Here is a 19,351-nt window from a genome sequence, read left to right on the forward strand (position 1 = left end):
AGAGAGAGAGAGAGAGAGAGAGAGAGAGAGAGAGAGAGAGAGAGAGAGAAGTGTAAAGGGAATCTCTCATAAATGCCACCTGTCAATAAAAAAGCAGATCCCAATAAGCTGAGGCAGGAAATAGAAGGTGGGACATTGGCAAGAAAAAAGAGGATTCTGGGAAATAGTAAGAGATAAAAGAGAAGAGAGCCATGGGGGACAAAATGAGAGACTAGATGGGAAACACACTGAACAGATGGACTAAACCTGCAGGTAAAAGAACTCAGAGAGACTCTGAGGGAGACCTGAGGGAGCTGGTGAGGAGACAACAAGGAAGAAGTGGTTGGGACTAAAGGATAGGTAACTAAGTGGTAGACACAGTAAGTGGTTAAATAAGTTAAGAGCTAGTCAGGGAATGAGCCAAAGTTTAGGGCCTAGGTATTTAATAATAACTAATTAGTCTCAGAGTCAGTGTTCTGGGGCTGGAAAAGAAAAACTTGGGATTTAAAAACTATTTTAACGGGGAAAGAAGGTGGGGGGAGGATCACAAAGTTTTGTATCCATTCAATATCAGAACAAATACATTAATCTAAACACAAACAACACAAATATAGCCAAGCTGCCATAATCCCTTACTGGAATAGTATTAGATATAGTACTGGATATGGAGAGGGAGGTATTCAGTGGCTGCCTCTACTTTGGACTTTAGCACTAGGTCCTATCAAAGTCCATGTCCAAAAGTTGGTACTTGTGTTCCTTAGCTCTGTCCTGCCTGAAGAACACTGCCTAGCAATGCTTTATCCTAAAGAGACAATGCATCCTGCTGAGAAAGACATCAAGGGACAGGTAGAACCTTCTTAGAGAGCATTAGGCTTCTAAACTGTGGAGGTAGGTAATATACTATTGGAGGAGAGGAGAGAAAGCCTGGGATAGGGAGAGGAAGAGGAAGAGTGGGAGAGAGGGAAAGGAGGAAGGGGGAGAGGGGGAGGGGGAGGGGAAGGGAGAGAGGGAGAGAAGAACCTTCCACAGATGGCTTTGATCCTTTAGGACAAATCTGAAAAGAACCCCAAAGAATCCAAAATTTCCCAGCAAGAAAAATGTAAATATCTCTAGACCTATGGCTGTTCTCTAGAATGCCAGGCTAATATGCAGAGCTGAGTTTTCAGGTCTTCTGCCTACCTGAGCTACCTTAGGTGGAGGGAGGTGTCTATGTCTATTGTTCACAGTTTTGAGAGCAGGACCAAGACTCAGAGTCTTGGTCACGGACTTTAGTGATCAGCACAGAGCAAGGAGAGCTAGTTTGACTGAAGCTATCCACTGCCCAGAAGTATAACTAGACCACTAAGAGAAACCATCTCCAGCCCTGGCTGGCATGATGCTCCAGGGCTCCTCTAGCTGACACTTAGACCCAAGTAGAATTGAGGTATCTAATGCTCTCATGATATACAGAGAGGAAAAGCAACTGATCATGGGGCCTAAAGTTTCTCTGCCTTTCCCCTAATGGTTCAGTGAAGAGGCAGAGAATGAATGCCATTAGGGGGAGAGGTAGACACAGAATAGATTAATGGTTAAATCTTATCCCTTCCACTGGGATATCCAGTAGAGCTGTGCTTTTTCATTTTCTATGTCATGATATTGTAGGTCTTTATTTATAAATTTATGACTCACATAATATATACATATATTTATAATTATAAACTTGTGTATAGGTTCTCATTATGTGGCCCAAGTTGGCATCAAACTTGCAATCTCCCTCCTCATCCTCACACACATTGGGATTGTAGGTGTGAGCTACCTTGTCTAGCTACTGTGACTCTTGCAAACAGTCTTCCTTGTACTACTTTTCTATACCTGTCACCCTCTAGCCCTGTTTATATGCTCCAGATTCTCATGAAAAGCTTCCATTATCTACTTTCATTTTAACTAGCATTTATTAAAAACCCATTTACATTTAGTAAGTGGTTCCCTGGAATGTCCCATATAGATTATATGGTATGAGGATTACTGTTACCCGAATTCAAAATTCTGGAAAAGTGAGTGATGCCCTATAGTTGCAAAAGAAAAAAAAAAGGCCACCTTGATCAGGAGAGCATCATCAGATGTATATTCCACTCATGCCCACCCTACACAGACCAAGGAGGTAGAAGAAAACACATGGGGGCATCTCTGCCTAGTTACATTCTCAAAAAATCTACGCTGCATTCTATGTCTTGCCTTCAGAATCCAGGGTTGATCAGATCTCTTCCCTGTGTGCCCTGTTTCCCAGTCCATCTCCTTTCCCCAGTGCCTGTCCATGAACTACCATGCACAGCACACTCAGTCAGTAATATGTATTGCCAAAACAGTTGAATGCACAATCAGGAAATTCCTTCAGTGCCTTCAAGTTTTCTATGGAAGAGTTCTCTGACCCTCAGGATTTTAATTCTTAAAATCTTTTTAATCTTAAGCCAATGAGAAAGTTTTGAAATATGTAATAAAACACTGTGTGCAGAAAATATTATATATCTGTACCCCTGTCATTTCTCCAGCCAGGCCACTTACTGCTTCTCTTTTTCCTGCCTTTCAAGTCTCTTGCTTCATTTCTAAATGTATAGAGCAACCTCTTATCTTTTCATCTACTCTCTTTTCTCCCCTTTTCTCTAGTTAAACATTCCCTTGTGCCTTTACTTGCTGTTTCTTTTACACCCATGCCATCTGTAGAAGGCTCTCTCTCTCTCTCTCTCTCTCTCTCTCTCTCTCTCTCTCTCTCCCTCCCTCCCTCCCTCCCTCCCTCCCTGACTCACTCTCTGTCTCTGTGTCTATCTCTAACTCACTCTGTCTCTCTCTGTCTTTGACTCACTTTCTCTGTGTCTCTCTCTCTCTCTCTCTCTCTCTCTCTCTCTCTCTCTCTCTCTCTCTCTCTCTCTCTCTCTCTCTCCAGTGTGCAGTGAGTACTCAGATGAATCATCTCAAAGGTCTCTCAACTATTGCCCTCTGTAGTGTCATGATTCTATGTAGATTCAAACATCGTCTATTATGGAGAGATCTCTATGGAATTCTTGACACTAAGTTCCTAGAGCATGCTCAATAAATACATATTAATGAATAAAATAAATGTATGGTTATTTGATATTTGGAGGTGAGCAATTCTAGAATATAGAAGCTGTGAGTATTTAAATATTCACATCTCTGTCTATAGCTCACCCTCTTCTCCAGATAGCAGGGCAGATTCATGATAACATTTTTGTTCACTTTCCAATATGCCTTTGTCTACAGACTTATCTGGGCCATGTCAGCACCTCTGGGAAGGATAAAGAACTTTCAGGATTGGTAAGTTTGAAACACTGGCTTTGTTTACAGAGCAGGAGGATAGTACTGGGTATCACACCACTGAACTGCAATCACTTTTGGATAATTTGAAATTTCTTTAACAGTCCACGCACAGCCCAAAACATGCTGTTAAAGGTCTGTATCTTACTCTATGGCAACTAGGAAATCTGTATTCTGGGGAAGTTTTTAATGTAGGAACACATAGCTAGATCAACAGTCAGACACCTTACACTGTGTTCTTTAATGTAGCCACCTATCTTGCATTCATCCTCCAATCCTTGCTCTCTTGCACTGAATTTATCCATCTTCCAGGCTCTAGCATTCAGGATCTATCAATTCATCTATCTAACCACCTCCTACTTCTCCATCCATTTGCATTTCTCAGCATCTGAACTTTTCCCCTAAAACCCACACTAGTTAATTTGTACAGTTGTACAAATGGACATTCAGAACACTTCTAACCTGTCACTAAGGATTCAGACCAAATTAGAAATAAAGTTGACAGTCAAGGAGAATGAGAAAAAGTACCTGACCCTCTTCTCATTTACTACATCCCAGGCTCCCCCCATGGCTTTGTGGGGGCTCCTTACCACATTACTGTCACCTGAGCCACAAGTTTCACACATATATTTCTCACCATTATGTATGTTTGGTATATACCATGTCAGCCATTTAAAATGCCTACCTGAAATAGCTGCTGTTGGTCCATTTAAAGTTTGCATTTTCAGGAAAGTCTGGGTTATCAGTCCAGTTGTGATCCTTCCCGGGTTTTCTGATTCTCCAAATACTAGGGACCCTTACTGTCTTTAACATCTCATGTAGACATAATTTATCCTTAGAACTTTTCTTCCTCTGCATTCATCTCTAAGGTGTTACCTTATCCATTTTCCCTAATCTCTCACTCAAACTGAGCAATACTAACGTCTCCCAAATGGTCTCAACAGTACTATTTTCAAATACAAATTATGCCATGCGACCCAATTTGTGCTTTAGGACCTTCTGTGTCTCCCTTTCCCTCCCTTGCTCTAGGTGAGGGCTACAAGACTCAGTTGTCCATACGCACCTTCAAATATCTTCTCAACTTTACTATTCCCACCAGACTCAGGACATCTTCAGCCTTTGGCTACATTCATTGTCATGAGTGTCATGTGCTTCCTCAAGGCAGGTGATGGGCCCAGAAGAAACTCTGGTCATGTCTACCACAGAAGATGATCTTCATTGTCCATAGATTATCCAAGAATTCTCCCTCGGAAACCCTCTGCACCTCTTTTTCTCTCTGATATCTCTGTGGTTGGAAGAACATACTTGACCAACCCAGGAGAGGCTGGGATGTGAAGAAGTCAACAAATGGAAGCATTCTTCAATGAATAAGACACAACATTTGGGTCAGGCCCAACAATCGGACAGTTCTCAGGCATATTCTTTTCCACTCCGGTAGGGCTGAACTTCTGTCACCCGCAACATTAACCTGTCATTTGCTATCACCTTTAATGGCTTTCTTCAATTTCCTGCCATAAGCCTCTGCTTTCTGATTGGACTTCCTGAAATCATTGCCCAAGTACTGTTGTGATCAAAGCCTTTGCTGAAGATATATATCTGGAGCTGATATTGTAAGAGGTAGTAGTTAGCTAGCACAGTCTGAGCTCCGGTTGCACATAAGCACCTGGCCAAGAGTTATGTGGATTCACAAATGAAACACACACATATACACACACACCAACACACACCAGTTACTTTTAACATGCCTTGACTAGTTTAATGATTGGGTACTTCTAATCCTTCCTGTGGCATGGCTAGCAAGCACCTCCCCTGCCCCAATCTTCCAGAGTTAACATCTCTAAAATCTATATTTTATCTCTTACCTGAGACCCAATCATGGAAGTGACCACCAGGAGGGCCGTCCATCTTACACACATCTCATGGTGATTATGCTTCTTCCTTCTCTCTCTCAATCCCGAGAATCCTAAAAGTCCCGCCTTAGTCAGTCCTGCCCAGCCATTGGCTGCTGGCATCTTTATTTACCAATTGGAGCCAACTGGGGGCAGGGTCCCTCAGTGCCTTACCTGCCTAAGTGTAAGTAGTTTTGGGGACCAAAATTAACTTTATAAAAAAACCCATTTCAGTAAGACTAGTTCACTGAAACATACCTTTTCCCCCAGATCACTGAACTCCTCTGTGGTATTTCGGCTGTCTGAACATATCTTTAATAACTCTCATCCTTTTAGCTCCATGAAAACAGGATTCTCAAACTACCTATTCACTTCCTGGTGCAAAGCACAGTATTGGACACATGGCAGGAGCTCACTTTGTTTTGATAATGTTTAAAAAGTCACATCAACACCAGGCCGGGGTGGCATATGCCTTTAATCCCACACTTGGGAGGCAGAGGCAGGTGGATTTCTGAGTTCGAGGCTAGCCTGGTCTACAGAGTGAGTTCCAGGACAGCCAGGGCTATACAGAGAAACCCTGTCTCGTGGGGAAAAAAAGTCACATCAAGCTGGATCTTGGGCACTGGGTAAAAAAACATAAACAAAAAAACAAAAACAAATCCAAATACATTATTACCAAGCCCTTGCCCTTAAGAGGCACATAGTCTTCGAGGAGAATAAAATGGTTATAATCCACTCTCACTGAGATAAATGTTATTTATTGGCATCAGATACTACAAAATGGTAAACACCAGTCCTTGGATGATGAGTGAAGGCTTCCAAAGGAAGAGATCCCCCAGCACTCTCTCACGTATATATCCTCTGAGGTAGAAGATGTCTTCCATATCCAAATCCCATAGAGTTTTTGAGAAGAGGCAGAAAGAAAAACGTTCTTTTCGTGAGCATCATCTGTGGAAAAGTTAATAATAAGCTCTAATTCAGAGCCCAGAACTAGGCTAATCATATTGTGGTAAATATTAATAATGGAAATTAAGAAGCAGAGGCAGCAATAGCAGTGAACACATCAGAGTGTGGGAACTTAGATGTAGCTTGCTCTAGAAATTAAGCTGATCTAAAAATACTCAGTGGAGGTGCTATTGCTTTCTGGATAATGATTAGGACAACAGTGGTGGTGTGGGTGGTGTCGGGGGCAGGGGCTTGGCCTGGGATCTTTCCTGTCTGCCCAGGCTTTGTCAGCCCCCAGGAAGCCCTGGGAGTCTTGCTTGTGGAGCAGATTCATCCACAGGCAGAGCTCTTGAGTTTTGAACTCAGTTTGGATGTTTCAAGACCACAACCAGCAGCTGTCAATGAACTGTTTTCATGGGTAAATGTGATTAACTCTGGAAGGAATTTGCCAAAATGTCTACCTTCTGTTATCACTGGGCAAGATCCAGGTTTGTCTTTCTTAGTAGACCTGAATACTATATAGCCAACAAGTGCAGAACCCCAGTGAATTAGTGTGTTAAGGTTGGTTATTTCTTGCATAAGTATAAAGTAGAAGCAGGCATTTAGTAGTGGTCCTCTGCAAACCAAAGTCAGAGACTTAAACCAGGAGAACCTGGTGGCTTTCCTACCCTTAGGTCTCAAGCCATGATGGTGGGTTGTACCCTGCTAGGGAACTAGAGGGCTTCTTAGTTATACAGGAGGTTGCACAGTTGGGCATTAGATGGTTCATTGCTTTCTGTTCATAGATCATTATTAGCCTCAACTTAGAACCAAGTTCCATTTAGATGTAGGCAGCCTGAGAAACATGGCCCAGCAGCATTCCCAGACAGAAAAGGAAACAGATTTTATGAAGATCCAGAGGTTTTTCCCCACATTTTTCAGGCATGATTTAAAAGGACGCAGCCATGACAAGGTGCCCACAGATGGCATTTCCTGTCTGGTTCAGACCATGCAATATATCTTTATCTATCTTAATAAAATCATCCTTTTTTGCTGTTCAAATGACAGTAAAGAATTGAGTCTGTCTGGACCCACTGACCTAGAATATGACAGACAAATATGTTGATATTAAAGTCTACCAGAATAGATGTATCTACATCCCTTTGCATCTGGGGTAGTAGGAGATCAAAATTCAATGTTGTTTAAGGAACGGATTTCCTTACAGATGGGTGGATGATTTCAGTTTGCCAGAAAAACTCTTCTGTTTGAATAAACTTTCGTCCCTACCTCTGTGGGGTGTGTGTGTGTGTGTGTGTGTGTGTGTGTGTGTGTGTGTGTGTAAAGGTTAGGATATAACAAAAGAGAGACCATTCCTAACAGTTCTTTTAGAATGGTTGTTTGAGTTAGAAATACTGAGTCTGTCTTCAATTTATTTAGAACAGATATGAAGCTCTAAGTTCAGCAACCACATTTGGTTGTTATATTTTTAGGTGAGCAAACTAAGCCTGGGAGACATGAAGGACTTTTTCCAAGGTCACATAGTTCCTCTGTGGAAGAAAGAAAACAGAGATTCAATGAAAGTCATTGTAGAAGCCTTGCTCCAAAACAAACTATCCCAAAACTCTTGACAGTATTTGGCATTACAGAAAACATGCTGATTTCTAAAATGCACATAAACTATTTGAAAATATTGCATTTGCCTGCCTGAAAAATCTGGAATGACGTAGAATAAATAATTATCTGTAGTCTCTCTGTCCAATTAATACTACAATGAGAATTTTAGAAAAATGCAAATGAATAATTGTTAACTCACACCTACAAGTGTCCCTTCTTCATAAATTTCCATTGCTATGTTATTAAATGGCCAGTCTGTCTCTCCTTTTCAGAGTCTTATTCAAGAACTCCTTAGTCTTGGACTTTGGAGAAAGGAACCCAATGTTAGGATAAGTTTAACCTTTGCTTTCACTGACAACCGTGCTTGCTGTGTCAAAATAGCAATTTTGGCAATTCTGAACTCAGTGCTGTTGTTGCTATTAGTCTCACTTCAGGAAAGGTGATATGGCCAACACTGATGTCCTAGGGGTGTGTCAGTTCTATGAAAGGGACAGAGTCACAAAGAGAAGAGTGTCTCAGAACACTGTGACTCTCCTTTCTATCTTGCCATAGAGTTCCAGAGATTACATAATACTTTTGACAGAGTTCAATAAATATATTTCATAATTTCCCCTATATTAACTTGTGTGGTCTTTCTGGAATACTATGCTACATGAGGCTTAAGACATGGATAAATTATCCCTTGCTGTCTACTTTCCATTTAGAGTCAAGAAATGGGCAATGGGAATACAGTCTCAGTCACTGATATATTAATTTCTTCGTAACATTGGAGAGAGAGAGAGAGAGAGAGAGAGAGAGAGAGAGGAATACTACTAACCCTTGCTTTGCTGAAGAGTAACCAATCCTGTTAGACAAGTAGAGACTTACTAAAGGTAAATTACAGCTGTGCTAGTTTGAATGGGATCTATTTAAACGTCAAGAGCTGAAATTCAATGGTTAATGCAACAGTAGTAAAGGGTGGTGTTTGTAAATTTGACAAGGCAAGAACTCTTTACCTGTGAATGGGATTAATGTCTTTTTTTGAAAGAAGTCCACATACTGTTTGACTCTCTTGCTCCCCTACTTTCCACCACACAAAGGCACAAATGTTTCTCCTCTACAGAACCTTTACCATCAATGAGATGTCAGCTCATCAGACAAACAAAACCACGCCAGGACATTGAATTTGGACTTCTCAAACTCTGGAAATTGAGAATTCAATTTAAATTATTTAAAAATAATCTTGTTTCAGGTATTTTGTTACAACTGAACGAAGCAACAGCAAAGAACAATAGTCAATCGAAGACCCAAGCCCATCATGGTGATTTGTAATGTAAACCAGGACACTGAAACAGTTACACATAAATTATGTACATACACACTAGAGTATCCCAAGACCCATTGTCCTCAATATGGCTTACCTAGTATAAGGCTGCCATCACTTGCTTGACAGTTGTCTAGTAAGAAAAGTATCCATTTATAAAATTAAAATAATCCTAGGTTTTCTCTGCCTAGGACAAGGCACATTACATTACCTAGCAGCATGTTTTGTGTTTCATCGGGGCTCAGTGCATATCATATATTCATACATTTGTCATGTATGATGTCATGATACCTAATCAAATTAATTTTCAAAGATGATAATCTCTCTCTCTCTCTCTCTCTCTCTCTCTCTCTCTCTGTGTGTGTGTGTGTGTGTGTGTGTGCGCGCGCACTTGCATGCTTGTGTGTAAGACAGACAGACAGACGGACAGGGGACAGGGGGACAGGTTGAGGAGGAGAAGGAGAAATAAAAGAAAATTAGAAACAGAAGGAATGAAGGGAGGGTGAGAGGAAGAAAGAAGGAAGTAAATAAAAAAGAATCTTTCATATTTTAGTCTCTGAGACACTTTTACTTAAATTATTGGGGTTAAAGTCCAATTTACTAGCAAAACGTAATGCCAGTTGTAAATCTTGGCACAAATCTTTCATAACCTCAGCAGTGTGTTTTCAAAGGTACCTTTGTCCATTGTCTCCCTCCTAATGAATTAAGTCTTAAGAGTAAGGTTTTTTAACCATGAATTGATTTGAATTGGATATAAGGCAGGCAGCATGGGACACAAGGTAAACAATAAAATGCGGTTTTCTTCTTGGGCATATCGTACATGTATAAATTACCTTCAGCACAGAGAAGTTCATTATTAATCATTTGTGCCAATAAATGTCTCATTAAATCCAACTTTCACTTATGGAATACACAATTGTCATTATACAAATATTATTTAATTACATAATGGTTCCACTATTAAGAAATCTGTATTTAACTGATATTCACACCATATTCATAAAACACTTTATCCTAGGGACTATTTGAGAATTCTGTAATCATTGGATTAAAGACAGGAGTACTTTTACTGATTGTATTTGGATAAGCCATGTTGTCTTTATAATAAGGTGTGTTGATATTAAAAAATGATTAAACATTTCCAGGGAAGAGCTGCTTCATATTCACCTACCTTTCATCTCCGTACTATGAATTATATATCGCTCTTTCACTTCTATATCCTCAATGCTTTTCACTCTTTGTAGGCAATTATACAGTGACCCATCCATATAGCTCATGAGATTTCTCAATTTTTCATGAATGTTCGTAAATATGAAGGAAATGAGTGCAAAATTTATAACCAGTTGGACCATATTCTTTTCCTGGATGAGCAGGAGGCTGCAGTTATCACATTGTGCTGTCTGAATGAAGAGAAAGCTATTTTAGGTGATCATGGGAAGTGAAGCCTATGTCAATCTAGAAAGTTTGCTTTAAAGAATACTTTAGTGTAGTATCTCATTGGGATCATATGCAGAGAATTTCGAGAACATAACTGAAACACTACTTGGATTTATTGTCTACAATATGGTGGGAGACTCGGCTCAGGGTCCCATGTTGGATGAATGATGGCTGCCAGCTATAGGAAAGAGGAAGAAGGAAGCTAGTACTTTCTAATTCCAAGTTCAGGGAACTGTAGAAAAGTGCCTCTATTCAGGGAGGCATGGTAGATACAATTTACTCTCAACCCAATCAATGCTAATATTCATTACTATTCTGCCATTAAGCCTGGCCAAGATTATCAGTTCTGAGCCTGTAACCATAGCACGTGGAAGTATGATGTCCAAAGAGGGAAGGAGGAGCAGGAGGTGCTTGAGAGAGGTTGGCAGAGATCATGTGTCATGCAAGGGCTGATGCCTATAGTGGAGGAGAAAGGCTATCATTGTCAGGGGCCACTTTGAGAGGGAAAGTATGAATGTAGAAATCCGTCTGTTCATCGGTCCCGTGTTTATTTAAACATCTGGCATAGAATACCAGGCAAATTCCCCATCAAGAAGCAAACAGGAGTGATTAAGTCATCCTAATCTTCTCCCCCCAGGTTGTTCTATGGAAGGACTCCTAGGTGAGTGGACAGATAAGTTATAGCACACTGTGGTCCTTCTGAACATGGGAGTGGATCTAGGCAAAGAAAGCTTTCTCAGATACATGTAACAAGGAGAGAATTAAAAGAATCTAAATTGAAATCTGAGGAGGATGCTATCAAAAGTTAAACAGAGGGGCTGGAGATATGGCCCAGTATTTAAGAATAATAGCTGCTCTCCCAAAGGCCCCAAGTTTTGGCCCCTGCACTCGTCATACCTGCCTAAAACTCCAGTGCCAGAGCAACTGGTGCTCTCTTTCCATTGGCACCTGCATGTGCAAGGCACACATGCACAGGCATGAACACACATACACAGAAAAAACAAACAAATCTTTTAAAGACTTTGCAAGGAATGGAAGTGAGAGTTGAGAATGTTTTAATTTGAAGAACCTAGAAAGAGGCAGTCACCGAACAGGATCTGAGAGCCATAGAGATTTTTTTGTCACTCCCAGTCACTGCTCTGGTGCTCAGAGCAGAAGAGATGGGGATCCCAGAGAGCAGGATTGTAGACACAGACTCTGATGACAACATTATTGATCACATCTGGTTCCTTAAACCCAACCTAACTTTTCTCCTACATCAGCAGTTTAGTGGGTTTAACTAGATTGTTTCTGTCCCAACTTGCCTCCTGAAACACTTTCAAAAAAGGCTTTATAAATCTTTCTAATGATGAATTATGAACAACAACAAAAAAAGGCTGCTCCTCCCAGGGAAAAGCTGAGCCTGATTCATATATTCTGCTCAGCCTGGCCTTGTTTTCTTTCAAAGACAAGAGAACATCATAACCTTGAGCTATCTGGTGGAAATAAAAGATTGATGCAAACTTTGCTATGTAAAATTTGAAGTCTTTTCATCCAGCCCAGAAGACAATTGAATGTTACAAAATATGTGGCACAGTTGAAGAGAACTTATTTTATTCAAACACTAAGAACCTTCACCCTGGGAGAAACCTCTTTATGTGAAAATAAATAAATTAGGATATGCCATCTTGAGAAACAAATTTTTCTGTTAAGTTTTGCATCTAAGAATCTTGCAGATTAAAAATCCTATGACCTCTTTATAAACATCCAAAAATTGATGAACTCCCCCCAGGATAGAAGGGAATAAACACAAAGGGGTAAACTCAGCCATGAAACTTGACTCTGGCATCTCATTTGGCAATTCTACTAGCATTTCTATACCTTCCCGATCATTAGGAGATGTCTGTGATGTACCCCAAATATCTGTAAGAAAGAAAGACCATAAGAGTTGCAGCCTCATGGGCTATACAGAAGAAAACAGGGATTTGAAGATAATTCTAGTGGGACCTTGTCTGGCTATCATCTCTTGGGATTCATATGCAATCGCCATGCTTATGAATAAGAGGCATATCTAGGACTCATTAGCAGGACATGGGAAGTGGATGAGAGGACAGAATCCATTCCAGACTGGACCACCAACACACTATCAGACTTGGGACTAGTTATACATTCATGGGAGAGCAGGAGAGATGAGGGCTGCCTTCAGAAAAGTTCATGTGCTAAAATCTCATTCCGATTCTACCCAAGATAAACACCAATGAACTAGAAAGAGCATAAAAACCTACAAACTCAAAAGGATGAACCCAAAGCCCCCAAACAAGCCAAATCTTATACAATCTCAATGTTACATGGTGAGAAGTAGAATAGTTAGGTTGTGGACTTGGGGTGGGGTGGGGGATGGCGGTACCTACTCTGCACAGATTAAGCAGCCATCATTGCTATTTGTATCATTTCATGTCTTGCAGTCCTGCCAATGTTGTTAAGATTTCAGATGCACTTATTGGCAGTTTATCTATGCAGTCTTTATAGCACCAGAAGATGGGTATCTTTTTCCAATTAAATTAAATTATTTTCTATGTAATAATGTTTTGCCTGCATGTCTGCATATGCTCTCTGGCAGGATGTGAGTTCCCAGTGTTCATGGAGGTTAGAATAGGATGTTTAAGTCCCTGGAACTGGAATTAGAGATGGCCGGGGGCCAGTATGAGGATGCTGGGAACCAAACCCATGTCCTATGTAAGAGCAGCAAATGCTCCTAATCACTGAGTCATTTCTCCAAACCCAGGATGCATACTTTTATTTTGAGTTTACCAATAAAGAAAATGAGGCATAATTGACATGTTCAGAGGACACGTGGCTGCTAAATGCAGAAGATGGAGTTCAGAGCTGACAGGAGCCTGCTGTCATCTTCACTCGCCTAAACTCTTCCCACCATCCTACTCCACTATCACAGTGAGACAGTTTGCCCAATAATAGTTGCTGAAAACCCCAAGAAGATGACGTTGTCTTGAAGTAGAAAAGCTGTTCTTTCTTGCCTAGAATGAAATAGCCATTTAGAATATCTGCTTTTCTGTCTCAATGAACTGAAATTAATCCCAAACAAATTATCCCTGTGAGAACATATTTTATGAGCTCTGCAGATGATTTTTCACATGCAGTCTGGGTAGACAACCATTGGTCAGAAATTAGAATCAATGTTGAGAAGGAATAAGAGGATAGACTGCTCTCTCCACCCCAAGTCTAACACAGTCAGGTATGGGGAAGAACCATAGAGCATATTATTTTGGAGGAAATTGCATTTGAGGAGCACTGAGGATTCTCCTTTGTCTATAAGCTCTTTCTCAAAAATCCTTTCCAACGTACTTTATTGATGGTGGATGTAAAAGAATGTAGGGCTTCTGGGAAGTGGAGTTAAAGTCAGTTCTTCTCTCCCTCCTTCTCTCTTCTTTCCTTTATTCATTATAATCTTCCCTCCTTCCCCTCTTTTTCCACCCTTATTTATTTTTTATCCACTCCTTCCTTCACTCCATTCATCCCGTTGTCTCCCCATTCACCTTCCTCTTCTTCACCCTCTCCCTTATCTGCTCTCTCCCTCTCCTCTTCAGTCTGTCAGCTGGGCAAGGTTGGCTCCTTTTGCTCTAACAGTGTGGTACCCCATGTGCTTCTGTATCATGGTTTGTATCTTGCATCACACAGCTGCTGTGGCATCTGCCCCTTCTGCAAGACACTCCCCTCTTTGCGAAGGGACATCACTGCCTCTTGGCAGGATGCAACTTCTCCTGAGCAAATACAGTGCACGCAAGGCACTTCATGTCCAACTTGCAAAGAAAGGCTGAGCTGTCTTTATGTGAGAAGCTCCCTGAGAACACAGGAACTGCTTTCAAGGTTGAAACATGTAAAACCTCAGTGGTTGAACAAACTCCATGGAACTAGGGCTGTGTGAAGAGCAGATGGAAGGGAGAGGATTGTGTAAGGGACAGTGTGTAATATTATGTAGATTCCTGTTGGGAGCAGGGATAAACAGTCAAATGCCCACTCTCTGTCTGTGCCTTTCCCAGCATTTCTAGCATCAATTCTCATAAACAACCCCCCCCAAAAAAAACCAGCATCAGAGTCCATGAAAAACCTTATTAAGAATATAGACAGTACTCAATTCAGTATTAGGCATTTTGCCTTAGCAGGTCCAAAGTAGGTCTTCAGAATTTTCATTTTCATGCCACATATATTATACAATACACATAGCTATATATCCACATGGCTGGAGATGTCAGAAGGGTTGGCTTCTACGTTATGTATTCAGGGTTGCAAGTGACACAAACAAGGGACCTGGCCATGCCTTGTTACTACTGAGTAAGTGAGACTCACTCACTTTGAGATGATTCCTTCAGGTCAGGAACCCACAGCCCCTCGACATGGTCTTCCTCACCAAAGTCTTCTCATCATACATCCCAGCTCCCTTTTCCACACTGAGCACACTCACTGTGGAGCCTCCTCCTCTTTCCTACACTCCTGTGTCTTCACAGGGGCGCTGACTTTGACTTGGTCAGGACTTTTATCCCCCCTTTGCAAAATAATGGGATATTATGTTTGTTTGGTTGGTTTGGTTTGTTTTAAAAAAAGGAAATTGGCAAGAACAATAACACCGTGTTTGATTTCTGAGCTAAAAATAGATTCTGTATTGTGGAGAAATTTCAGAGGCCAAAAACAGTGCAGGGCAACATCATCAGCTCTCTCCCCAACAGCAGCAACACCTGGACTCTCTCCCAGCATTGCTATTCCAGAAGCAGCAACATGCCACTTAGAGAGTTCAGGAACTGAGGAAACCTCATACACATGTCCTAGGCAGCTGCCAATCACAGGAGTTTACATCCCAGTTTTATGGGGTACATGCATCTATTCTGTCTCTGATGAGCCTGTGACTTTGAACACAGGCTGTCTCCTCTCTGACCTTGGGTTCCTTATCAGTAGGTTTCGGGAAAACTGTATTTTTCTTTCCAGGAATGAAATTATAAGTCACTGAGATATCATTTGCAGAAAGAATTCTTCCCTCAGAGCAAAACTACCATTGGAGCAGAAAGAATGTCCTGGAGATTGGGGAGATAAAACAAGGGGCTGGGGATGCAGAGTGGAGGGAGCGAAGTAGGTTTATGGACCAACCCTGAAAGGAAAAACAAACAAACAAACAAACAAACAGGTGGTAAATTGAGAAAGATGGCTGAGGGGCTGAGGTCAGAGGGAGACAAATCGAATGCTGCCCTGGATTTAATAGAGACTGTTTTCTGCACTGGATGATGTGTCACCCATGAGACAGGGACATTGGAGTTGTATTTTAGAAAACCTGAGGAAGATGAAAATAGCCTAGAAGCCGAGTCCAGAGAAGAGAACTTGGCAAAACAGTCAGAAACTCTGAGGGTCAGTGAGAATGGGAAGCAAGAACTCAGAAAATATTTTGGAGGATACAGGGAGGGCCTATTACTGATCAGAAATTTCTTTTGATTAGCATATGCAAATGAGATCCTCTGGGACCAGCAGCTGCCTCTTCCTCAAGCATGCTGTCCCTAGCCAAACTCAGGGCTTTTAGTCAGCAGCTTTGCTCACACCCCAGCATCTCCATGTCCCATAGACTGTTTTGGTCCACTGTCTTCTTCCAGGCCTGAGCCTGGGGCTCCTACTCTCCGTCCCAGTCAAGGAGAAAGGACAACCACACAGAAAGAAAGGAAAGATTTTCTGTGTTTTTCTGCAAGATAAAGCAAGGTTATTTTTGGCCCGTTTTTTAGAGCAAATCAGATTTATTTTCTCTTTTTTCTCTTTCGGAGCCCTGTGTCTGGCAGGCTTCATGCAGGGGAGTGAAAATTAGAGCTCACATTTTCAATGCCTTTGCAGTTTTTGCTCGGTGTCAGTTTTGTTTGTCTTCCTCTGGCTGACTGTCTTCCGTGTCTCCGGACTGTTGAGGTCTTCCAGAAGTTGCTTTCAAGCCAAAGAAAGTAAAACCAAGCTACCATGAAAGGGGTGGGGAGCTTGAGTCAGAGAGGAGGAAAGGAAGAGAGGAAAAGAAACTGTCCCCCAGTCTGTATTTCGTGAAACCTCACTTCCGAGCCTCATATTGGCTCTGCCTTTTATGCTTGCCCCTTGATGAGAGAGACACGGGATTTTATGGGCATCTCCTAACATGGAACTCACAAATGTTGGGAGTAATGCAAGATACCTTTTTTTCAACATCCATACTGCTTGATTCATGGCTTTGAAATTTTGTCAGTGTGCTCTGAAGCAATGGACTCAGAGGTTATAAATTCAGACCATCAGTACCTTGACTAAGTTACTTGACCTCAATAAATCTAGGTTTTCTTCGTCTATGTACTAGAAGTCTGGATAGGATATCATGAGAATATGAGGGTCCTGTGGGATGCCTGACACAGGAGCTTTGAGAACTGCCTAGTGTCCAACTGTTGACTGACTTGGAGTGACTAATGTGTGGCCAAGAGCATACATGAACGCCACACTGATGTTTATACCAGTGTGCTTACACTACTGAATAGCTACTGCAATTTTACGATCTGCTCATGGTATTTAAAGAAGTTGTAAATTTTTTTCAATTCTTTTCCCAAAAGAATATTTTGTTAAGTTTTCTTCTTCTCTCCCCCTAGAGCTTTTCAGTTAAAGCAGTTAATGTCACATGGAAGACTGTGTTAATAGCAACCAGGTGGTTTCTTGTTCAGTTCCACACATCCTTCTGTCCATTTTTGGGCAAAGTTACATGTGAGTGCTACTGGCAACTTTTTTTTTCTCTCTTAATAAAATACAGCATGAATATGATTTCAAACACATCCCTCTCTCCCTGGATGGTACTGTCAAAAATACAGCTTTTGTTTTTTCTTAATCCAACTCTTCCTATGTCTTTACTGACTTATTTGTCAATAATTTCCTACATGTATGGAATACATCCTAGTTCCATTCATCCATCAACACTCTTGAATGGAAATGTACTGCTTGCTAGAGAGGTTATCTTCTGAGGTTATCAGTCTATGAATACTGCTTAATGGTTGGTGTAATAATGACTTTTTAAATGACATTAAAAGAATACGTACTATACTGAAACTTTTACTTGCATTACTTCCAGTCTTTACCTTGATCCTCAATTTTATGCTCATTCTCCTTAAAAACTAATACACGGAGAGTAAGTGATGAATGTCTTTCAGCGAACACAGAGAAGCTGTGATGACAATGCAGGATAAGCACCTTTGAGAGTAATATATATATTACTCTCAAATATATATATATATATATATATATATATATATGATGTATCTCCTTCTGTACAAGGGATATCTTCCTGTCTCCTCTATGCCTGCAATTTCTGACACATATGTATCCAATATCTGCAAATATTTGTTGATACCTACAGGTAGGTGCATGCATTCATTCTCATATATGTGTGGGTACAGATTGCTGTTTTCCTCATAATTTGTGGAACATATGACCCCCCACATCCAGGTTTTCCTAGCAATGGAAAAGGGTAGTGGTGTGTAAGTGGGAGATTGGGGTTGTCCTTCTTTCAAAGTCTGCTGGGAAGAAGATCTCCGGAGCACAGTAAAGGATAGCCTTCTGTATCCCTAGCACCTAACATGTGTCCCTGCACTGACTGACGACCTCCTGGATGTAGTCTTTGTGTTTGACTATGAATTCCTTACTACTAACCTAAACAAGTATCTGTCATCTCTTTACTGGTGTTCTCTATCCAAGAGTCTTGGTTTCCTGGGACTTCAGAGCACCATGCCCATAGTGCTCCCCCACCCCCTTACATCACAGTTACTGCAGCTCAGTTCTAAGCCCATTAGTACCAAGTTCACCATGCTTGAAGAAAATCATCAACTGGATTCCCCAGGCTTACCTAAAGTCATCTGCTGGAAAATATTGGCACTGATCATGAGAAGCCCTTTTTTCTGCTCACCTTAGGTACCTAAGGAGTTAAAGTTTCCAAAAGTACAAAGGCATGCATGGGTGGGCGTGTCTATGCAGCTGCCTGAGTATGCCTATGTTTTGGAGAGGGCAATACTGTGAACTCTGCATTTCATTCACTGATTGAGCAAAGAACTGTTTATTCCAGGTTTCTTTGGAATCCTTATAACTTACAATAGGGAAGGAGGCTGCTAAAAAGAAGATAAAATTCCTCTGTCAAATAACTTCAGAAAGTCCTCTGATAAATAAAGCAGTTTCCATTGCAGAATTTCTCAGTGTCTTTGAAAGGCCGATATATGTTATAATACACAAAGATAAACATGGTACCTTATAATTACCATAATCTTCTGACTCACAATGCATTCCCTCTACAACAAAACAATATACTAATATCTATTCTTTTGGGAAAGAACATTCACAGGGACAAAAATAGATGGATAGATAGATAGATAGATAGATGATAGATAAGTAGATAGATAGATAGATAGATAGATAGATAGATAGATAGATAGATATAAAGGTAAACCTGGACCCTGGGCCTTTGTTTGCAAAGATCTTATACAGAATGGAAGAATTCCAGGTCAGCATAAGTGCCATTGATGTAGGTTCTCCATATAAATTCGAAATGGTTTCTCCCTGTGTAGCCCGAGCTGGCCTCAAACTCATGCTCCTCTCCCATGTGCTTCTGCCTTTTTAGTGCCAGGATTATAGGCGGGTACCACACCAACTATCTCTGACATCCGTTCTCTTAAGCATTCTACAACAAACCTGTGTTGTTCTCATGTATCCATGACGGTCTCTTTTGTGCCTTTGGATTAGGAGAAGGGGGAGCTCCAGGTTTTAAAGGACACTTAGAAACTTAGGCATGATGGAAATGAACAAAACCATACTAGACCTAAAAAGGGAAGTAGACACAATAAAGAAAACCCAAAATGAGGCAACACTGGAGATAGAAACCCTA

This window comes from Mus caroli, chromosome 8, assembly GCF_900094665.2.
Source record: "Mus caroli chromosome 8, CAROLI_EIJ_v1.1, whole genome shotgun sequence".
Classification (NCBI taxonomy): Eukaryota; Metazoa; Chordata; class Mammalia; order Rodentia; family Muridae; genus Mus; species Mus caroli.